Here is a 10,232-nt window from a genome sequence, read left to right as displayed (position 1 = left end):
CATAGATGGGACTGTCATGGCATGCTATATCTGACTCGATTGTGGTTTGGTTTATGTGGCCCAGGCTCATAGAAAACAGGCCTGGCCCGGATCTGACATCAAGCTGGCACTTCTGACTGACTGGTGTCATGGCAGAGTGTATGTCAACCAGATATGGGCCAGGTCTGGCAATGAGGCACTATTTATGTTCCTATTTTGCTATTTTAGTTAGAAGACCCAAATGCCATGTTGCAATACTATACTGCTATGGTAGCCAACGTTTCAAATGCAGGTTTGACAGGTTTGTGAGTGTACACTTTATCCAAAACCTAGTGAGAGTTTACCCATCTTTGCCAGTGGGTGGCTGTAGCTCAGGCAGTAGAGCAGGTCTCCTATTGATCGGAAGGCTAGTGGTTTGATCCCTGGCTTCTCCAGTCTGCATGTTGTGAATGTGAATGTGCATGAGTGTAGTTAAGAAGCACTCAGTTAAGAGAAAGTGTGTGGTTGGGTGAATGTGGCATGTTGTATTGAGCACTTTGCGTAATCTGGGAGAGTTGAAAAATTCTATATAACAATCAGTCCATTCATTGTCTGAGCAGAATTTTGTCATGTTACTTTTGCACTATTATGCATATGTTGTTATTACATGGCTTAATTCAGGTACACATTAGGCTGACACCTGGGGCCTGAGCTGAAACTGTTCTGGGCCAGCACAGGGCCAGCAGTGTGTCTGCAACTGGCCCGTGGCTGCACACAACTTACACCCACATACCGCAAAGAATGAGGGCCCTTTGGTGGCCCAGACTAGGTTTGCCAGAGGTAATCCACACATGGGCCACCAAAGGACCACCAGTGTGTCTGCAATTGGCCTTGTGCTGGCCCATGTGTGGGCCACCTTCAGCAAACCAGATCTGACCAGATCCGGACCATACCAATTTTGCTATGTGCGCTTAAGTCAGACCCAGGGTAAAAAGATGAGTCTTTAAGCGAGATTTGAAAGACTGAATAGACTCAGAAGAGCGAATGGCAATAGGAAGATTGTTCCACAGTCTAGGTGCTGCAATAGCAAAGGCACGACCACCTTTGGTTTTCAGACTAGACTTAGGTTGCATTAAGAGCATCTGATTTTGAGATCTTTGTGCTTTTTTTTAGGATTATACAAATGGATAAGCTCGTTTTATTAAAGGAGTTCAAAAACCAACTCACACAGAGGATACTAACTTATTTAAAAGGGCAAAATGTTACTGTGCTAGGTGCTGCTATTATACAAGCAGGTCAGTTTGCTCCAACACATAAGAGTGTTCCCTCAGCTCCTGTAACACACTAGATTCAATTAGCTAAAAAAAATTGCTTTACTAAAATCTCCCTTCGTACCACCACTGCTAGGGAAACACGAGAATGTTTTTACTGCCATGAGCAAGGACACCTTATTGCCCCTCCCCCTCTAAGCTTAAAAGGAAAAGGAAAGAGCTGTCTAAGAAAGGCAAAAAAAAAAGATCACAGATCCTCAAAGAGACGACCTTTTAAGCCCCAGGGGTTGCTCTGGGTTGCTTCTTACTTGAAAATAACATGCCCAAAGTGAACTGACTATTTCTCTTCAATTAGCAAAACTCTGTATAGACTATCTTGGAATAACTATAGGGGGGGTGGGGGTATGAATTTAAAATAAAAAAAAAGACTTCTGCTAGCGTAATGGACAGGTTTTTGATGGAGCTCCCACACAAACGGAAAGCAGAAGAAGAAGCATCCCCAAATATGTTTTCAATCCCATTTCCAAGCCAAAGACTAGAAAATATGATGAAGCATATATTGCCTTTGGCTTCTCAACCGTGGATAATGAGGAGAGGCTGCAATGTGTTGTCTGTCTTAAAGTGCTAGCTTGTGACAGTTTAAAGCCTACCAAGATAAGACGCCACTTACTAAAGACAAAACATCCAGAGCACAAAGACAAATCTGTGGACTTTTTCAGAAAAAAACTTCTAAATTGTCGTGGTCATCAGTGTTTCTTTACTATAGCTGCATCTGATTCGTCAAGTGCTTTCCTCGGCTCCTATAAAGTTCCCTACATAGTGGCTCAGTGTATAAAGCCACAAATAATTGCGGAGGAATTAATACTTCCCTGCGCTATGGATATGGCTTCAACAATGATTGACGACAGAGCCAGCAAACTACAAGCTATTCCTTTGTCCAATAATACCATCGGCAGGTATATTTATGATATGTCAAAGGACATAGAGGAGCAACTTAATGATAAGGTGCGTGACAGCCACTGATAATGTATGTCAGATTTATTGATGGAGATGAGATGAGGGGGGAATTGCTTCTCTACAAACAAGTTCCTGCCAGAGCCACTGTATGGGCTCAAAATGTGGTCATAAATATTGTGTACTTGTAAATCAGTTTTGTACTTGTAAATCAGGATTTGCATGTGTAAAAAGAATTTGTGTTACTGTTTTGGAAATGACAGTTTTCACTACAAAGCTCTCTTCGTTACAAATTAGCACTCACGTTTTTATTGAACATTTGAAGAATTAGCAAAAAAACAGAAATGACATAAAGTCAGAGATAGAAACGACAAGGAGCAGGTGCATCTAGTACAGGTAGAGCTGCTGCAAAAACCCACAGAGCCCAGCAGCCAGCGCAACAAACTCTGGATCCTTTGCTTTTAGTTAGCATTAGCAGCACATCCTGCGTCCGATTTGAAAGGACCTTTATGCTGCGCACTGTGACTCACAGCAATGGTCCTGGGTCAGCCTTGACTTTGTGTTAAACTAATCCTAAAGTAATAATGGTATTTCTAACCACTGATATACCACAACTTTATCCTTTCAACAGCTGCTGAAAGTTTGGGGACCTAGCTGCTATCGGATATTTATATAGAGATCCTCCAGCTTCAAACTGTATTACCCTTCAAGGACCTGCAGTTTAAAAAAGTGCCCCTCCAACAGCCAAACCCATCTGTTCTCTGATTGGATTGTTACATTTGTGATTGACATGACATTGAGCTAAAAGGAAGAAAAATGGGGTCAAAATTCGTACTTGTAACTTGCAGAGATTCACACGTTTTGTTTTTCTTTTTGGCTAAGTCCACACACAAATCTTTTTTACGCACACACAAATTCTTTTTACACATACAAATCTTTTTTACGCACACACAATTTTTTTTTTACACATACAAATCCTGATTTACAAGTACAAAACTGATTTACAAGTACAAAATATTTATGACCGCATTTTGAGCCCATACACTGCAGAAGAACTGTTTAAAATCAATGACTCTTACTTACCGAGCTGACATGGGAGGACCGTGTGGGGATCTGCAGAGACAGGGCGCAGGTTTTGGCTGGGAAACAAGGAGGAATGCAAGCGCTCAACAAGTGCATTTCCCTGAATGTGCAGTGGACGCACTGTATGATACACCACGAAGCACTAGCGTCTTAACAGCTGAGTCCTGAACTGAGTGATGTAATGACTGATGTCATCGCCACAGTCAGCTATATCAGAACACGACCTGTGACCTGTTTTTTCGGCACTGTGTGAAAAAATGGGCTCCACCCACACAGCCATTTTGTATTACATCGAGTCCCGATGGCTGTCACTTGGGAAGGTGCTATCCAGGGCCTTTGAACTCTGAGATGAGATCATCTTTTTGGCATCTTTTTTAAGGAAGAGGCCAGTGATCTTACCAACAAATTTTACTTTAACGGCTTTCTCCTGAAACTGGCATGCCTCAGTGACATGTTCCTGAAACTCAATGAACTGAATTTACAGATGCAGGGCAGATCTGGCAGATAAAGTCACATCATTTGTTAGAAAACTTGAAATGTGGAAGCAGCGAGTGAAAGATGGAAACGTGGACTCAATTGATAATTTGAAATCATTCATCATACAGTGATGTATGAAAGAACACGTGTCTGCCCTTCAGAAACATTTCCAGAGATCTTTCCCGGTGCAAGTTTCCCCCATTCCCACTTCCCACATGAACAATTTGCATATTAACGATCAAGAGACTATTGTTCATTCAGTGGTGCTAGTTTCAGTCATTATACAAATGTACTGTTTATAAGGTTGGAAACCTGCAGTCAGCTGAGACTGAAGAAGTCACTTGGATGATAATGAAACGTTTCTTTCACTGAAAATGCTACGTCCAGATGAACAGAATTTTCTGGAATCACATGTCTCATGTTTCTCTCCTCAGATTCCCAGCATGGCTCTGGTGTATGAGGGGATGGAGTCTGTCTGCTGCCCTGTCACGTACTATATAATGTTTCCAGTGACGCAACAGCAGCAGTGTGGAAGCATGATGAGTTCAACAACCCAACAGTTCACCTGCGTCTGCAGAGCGGAGATGATCTTAGAGAACAAAATCATCGTTACACCAACCGGACATTGATGAGAGTTGATGCTGGAGACCTCAGCCTCACTCTGAGGAACCCTACAGTCTCTGACAGTGGAAACTACACCTGCACCACCTGGAAATATGGATGAGATCAGAAAAAGATCCATGTGCAACTCAAGGTCACAGATCAGTGCTGCAGATATACGTGAGAGGTCAGAGTAACAAATGAACCAGCCGCTAATGAATGAGAAACATGTGGAATGACTGACTGAAGGCTGGACAGTCATGTCCCCAAGGATCCCCTGAAGGGACCAGCCGATAATCTGCCTCCGTAACACACAGTAACTCCCGTCAGACATCATAGAGGCTAAGATTGTCATGTGAGGCTGTGTGGCAGGCAGGAAGTGGACTCAAATTCAGACACTTGTGCACTGAAAATAAACTGAGAATGGATGCTGTATTTCCTGGAAAACATCTTTCATAACATAAACTCACAGAAAAACAAACCAAAACCTTTAGTATAAAACTAAGAACAAAACACATGAAAACTAGAAACGCGGAACTAAACTGGAACCAGAAACACAGAAAGGCTTACAACACATGACGATGTACACCGTGAAAAAGGGAACAGGAAAACACAGAGCTAAAATACACAAGGGAGTAATGAGGAAATGGAAAACAGGAAGGAAACACAGCTGGAAGTAATCAAACCTGACAAGACAAAGGAGAAGCAAAACTTAAAACACCGAACGCAAGTCTATCCAAGAAAAACAGGAAATAAGAGACATACACAAAGACGCAGAGTAGACACTGAGACATAGGCTGTGTCCAAATTCAGGAAGAGGATGCTTCAAATGATATATTTGGAGGCAACGGCGTCACAGTGACGCAATGAAGGCTGTACAAACTTTAAGAGTCCTCCAAATGTGGCAACAAATGTGTTGTGGAGTCTTCAACATGAACCTCTTAGATCAGGGGTGGGCAACTCCAGGCCTTGAGGGCCGGCGTCCCTACAGGTTTTAGATGTGTCCTTGAACCAACACAGCTGATTTAAATGGCTAAATTACCTTCTCAACATGTGCTGAAGTTCTCCAGAGGCCTGGTAACGAACCAATCATTTGATTCAGGTGTGTTGACCCAGGGTGAGATCTAAAACCTGCAGGACACGGGCCCTCAGGGCCTGGAATTGCCCACCCCTGTCTTAGATCCAACCTGTTGACCTGCTCCTCTCACAGAAGACTCATTTATTTTTCATTAACAATAAAAATGCTTTATTATTAGGAAATAGAGAAAAGTTCTGTTTCAGCACTCTGATCATATTCACATAAAGCTGGATATTAAGACCTTTGAACCTCTGAGCTGTGATGTAGAGGCAGCCAAGGGGGACTTCAATCTTTCTACCCCAGGTCACATGACACTCATGTGATTGTGCTATAAAATGATTGTAGATCAATTTATTGACTAGTAATTATGAATAAAGCAGAGCTGCGTCTCTCTGTATTCACACAAACACTTGAGTAAATCTCTGAATGAGCAATGTGAGGATCCACTGTTCTGAACCTCGGCTGACTCGACTCAGACCAAAGCTTGATTTAGACTTTTTTGAGTAATCTGAGTAATTTACACCGCAACCGTCCACGTGACCTGACGTGCACTTCCTGACAAACGTAACTATGCCTTGGATGGACACACGGTGACTTGAATGGCGTGGAAGGTTGTGGTGTCGGGTTCAGATTTCCTGCAGAAGTTTAATCAAGTTTCACTCTGTTATCAACCTCCACTCTTCCCCAAAGTTGAAGGTGAGCACTCAGTTCCCTCCGTGCACCCTTATCTTCATTGTTGCCTCCCTCTCTGAAGCTCCACCCAACAGACTCTCTTAAAGACATAAGATGATTGCCATCAGAGCTCTGCACTATCATTACACTCAGGTCAGAGGATCTGATTATCTAGTATGAATATACCATTGCCCTCTGAATGTGAGTCTGAAGAAACCTACTCCCAGTTTCACTGGTCTGTTTGAGATAAATACCATGATTAATCCTGTCTGCTGGCTTAAAGTAGCCTCAGAACATGAGAGTTCATCATGTGTTTGATGTTTTCCCAGCTGAAACCAGGAGCTGCTGACTTCATTTCCAGTACTATTTCAATGTGTTTGTCTGTGCAGAGATTTAGCATGCTAGCAGGTATCAAGGTCTTTGTTTCACATGGATTTAGTGTCGTTCATAGCTTTGGATCACATGAAATGAGATTTTGTTCTTTTCTCTATGAAAGAACAGCCATACATGAGCTCAGCTCTCTCCATAGACAGCAGCCCCACCATGTCTGTAACCCTCACAGAAGCTTCCTTCTTCAGATAAATCCACACAAATACAATCACTGTCAGCACTGTGAGCACTAGCACTTTCACTATGGACCCACAAATACATGACTGTGAGCTGAGACTGACACACCACACACCACCACCACACCACTGACCCTCTTACTGTTACTGACACCAGGCTCCAAGCTGTGTTTGCAATATCAGCACATTATCAGGAAGTCACTTTGTAATATTAGCACAACTTTATGTTCTGTGTTCACTGATGCTCTGATAGTCATACACAAACTCCTTCAAATGCGTCCGACAAATGTGTCCTTCATTTTTCCGAATTTGAAGCATAGGTCGGTGTGTCCTTCGTGGCCCACCATATCCCAGAATTTATAGCGCGGCCCAGCCAATTCCAGTTTCCAACAATGGCAGCTACTACTAAGTTTTAATCTTGTTTACTCTTGTTAATCTTTCTGGGTCACAAAATAAACTTTTATCATATTTTCAGGTGAGAAAGAAGCTGTGTAAACTTCAAATATCTGCTTGGCTTATCAAGACATCGCATATTTGCAAAGGTGTTCCGACGTTTTAAGAGACGTCTGTTACCCACCCGCTCGATAGCTAGCCGGGGTGTTCAATGGTCATTCGAGCCGACGAGAGCAGCGGACTCCTGGCTTCATCATTTCAGACCGCGCTGTCTTTTGCTACTCAGGTTAAACATGATATATAAGTCATTCGAATAACTTAAAATTTTAATTGTTTGTATTGTTGGTGTTTTATTTCTTTGGGAGTAAATCGGTTTGGCTGAGATCAAAGTTATTAGATTAAATAAAACTTTATTAATCCATCGGGTGGGTTCCTCCGGGATTTTCACACAGCTGAAGTCAAACAGAAAACTGATTAAACAGAAGTGTGAGACGGGGTAGAATTTATGCCAGTCTCCTGTTATATTTTAGATAGCAAGGAGCAGACGGCCGAGTTTATTAAACTCCACCGAGACAGATGAAAATCTGAAGGCTAGACTGTCCAATTCAACAGCCTCGCACTTTGGGCCTTCTCGGTCTTCGAAGGACCCGGCCCACACAGACCGCGACAGCCGGATCCTCCTAATGATGTGGCCTACATTTTGGGATACAGCTTCTGTGTTGTCTGTGTCTCGGAGCGGGTTCGGGCATTACTCAAATAATGAAGCCTTTTTATTACTATTATAGTTTTCATTAGTCTCCAGGTTGATGATTATAAACAGAATTATTAAAGTTTTCATCATTTCAGGCTGAAGATCAACATGACTTTGGTTCTAATCAAAGAAGCTCCTTTAATGTGAGTAGTAATACAGATGCACTAGTCCAATGTGGCGGTCAACCAAACCTGTTTGACAGGTTTCATGTGTGTATGGGTGCACATTCAGGTGTGCTTGGGGTTATGTGAGATCAGGTGGGGAAACACCCAGGACGTCAGCGGGGTTATATGAGTTCATGCGTTTTATAACAGGGTTTTCATTATTTTTATTTATTATTTCACTATTTTTATTTCTTTCACGAGGTTATGTGATAATTTTTTTTAAAATTCAAAATTTCAGAATGTTGATCCAAAAGGGAGGCAGATCTACTAGTTTTTAACACAGTAGATGGTCGAAAATAACACTCAGCCCCTTTAGAAAATAAATGCTATTGTGCTACTTCTAAAACACTTTGCACAGGATCTCGTCTTTTGCCCGAAGCAGCCAGTATCGTTCTTTCACACTGATTGTGTTTTAATCACACTAATTTTGTGGTTCTGATGTCTCAGCATGTAGTGACTCAAATATTTTATTTTAAAAAGCGGCACAAATGGGTATTTCTTCTGTATGAGAAATTTCAGCCTTCATGAGCTTTCTGTGAACTAAAATATATATATATATATATATATATTAGGGGTGCAACAATACTCGTATCGATATTGAACCGTTCGATACAGTGGTTTCGGTTCGGTACGCATATGTATCGAACAATACAAAGTTTTTAATTTATTTTATCAACTTTTCTTCTGACGATGCTGTCTGTGTTGAGAGCTCAGTGGTTCAGCGTTCGACTACTCCGCCTAGGCTGCACTGTCCAGCGTAGATCCCGCAGTGCTCAATTACATGGGTGGGAACTACTGTGTTAGCGCAGTTTGCTCGTTAACGTGTTGACGCCATCCAGCCCCACGCACGGGGCGATCCGCGGTAGCTTGTTAATGGAGATTTACTGTGTTGTGGCATTAACGTCATTTCAGAATAACGCTGACAGCACTAGCGGGAACACAACGAATATGACTGCACATTTAATCCGACATCATCCTAGTGCAAAGACAAGTGGTAAATGGCCTGTATTTTTATAGCGCTTTACTAGTCCCTAAGGACCCCAAAGCGCTTTATACAACCAGTTTACACACACATTCACAGCCACCCTGGGGCGCACTGACAGAGGCGAGGCTGCCGGACACTGGCGCCACCGGGCCCTCTGACCACCACCAGTAGGCAACGGGTGAAGTGTCTTGCCCAAGGACACAACGACCGAGACTGTCCAAGCCGGGGCTCGAAACGGCAACCTTCCGATTACAAGGCGAGCTCCCAACTCTTGAGCCACGATCGCCCCACAAAGACAAGTGGAAGCAGACAACAACAACAAGCACGCATGCTACGAACTTTACCCGAGTCATTTAGACAGCCGTTAGCACATGATTCTCCTTATGGGGACCTGATATGTTTAATATGCAGCTGAGAATATAGCCCAGAAGAAGCATATAGTATAACTTTTATTTTGGAAAGAGACATTTCTCTGTAATAAACTCTCTTTTCCAAAGATGAGTGATTTCTCGATCAGATCGATTTTTTTTTATTACTTTGTTGTTTCAGCAACATTAAATTTAAAAACTGTACTTTTGAGTTAAAATATATATTTATAATTTTAATAAATGACAAATAAGTTGAAACATGACACATAGATGCAGGAACCAGGGAGACCGAGTACAGGGGGAGATGACAGAAACAACTAAGAAATAAGGACTAAACAGCAACCTAGAATTTAACTAGATCGAAAATGAATACAAAAATACCTGCTCCCTGCAGTCAAATTACTAATAAAGTAAATATGTTAGACATAAAATCAAAGAAACATCAGAAATCATTCTGTGGAACAAACCGGCTTGGCTCTGGGCAGCAGCAGGTTTCAGCCTGAGCACATACATGTTCATGTACGGGTCATTCATGCTGCCTTCAGGTTCACCTTGTACGTTCAGCAATCTGTACTCATACAGAAGGTTGATTTAACTTAACTGGGTTCATTTTGTTTTGTACAGATCAACATGTCTGTGATCACTTTGTTGTTCCTTTTAATGCAGAGTTGGAATCATATATGTAAAGCAGGTTAGAAAGTTTTTTATCTCAGAAGAAGACCCATTTAAATCATAATATTCCTACATGTCTTTATTTAATACATCAGCAGGGCTTCTGTGAAGCTTTTATGTTTAATACAACACACACTGATCTATGGACACGTTCAGGTATTTCCAACAATATTATAACCAGGTTGTTATCAGGCCTGCACTGATGTCAGACACAGTGACATGTGTGTAAACACACGCACG

Source organism: Neolamprologus multifasciatus, chromosome 3 (assembly GCF_963576455.1).
Source record: "Neolamprologus multifasciatus chromosome 3, fNeoMul1.2, whole genome shotgun sequence".
NCBI lineage: Eukaryota > Metazoa > Chordata > Actinopteri > Cichliformes > Cichlidae > Neolamprologus > Neolamprologus multifasciatus.
Note: the sequence above shows the minus strand (reverse complement) of the source record.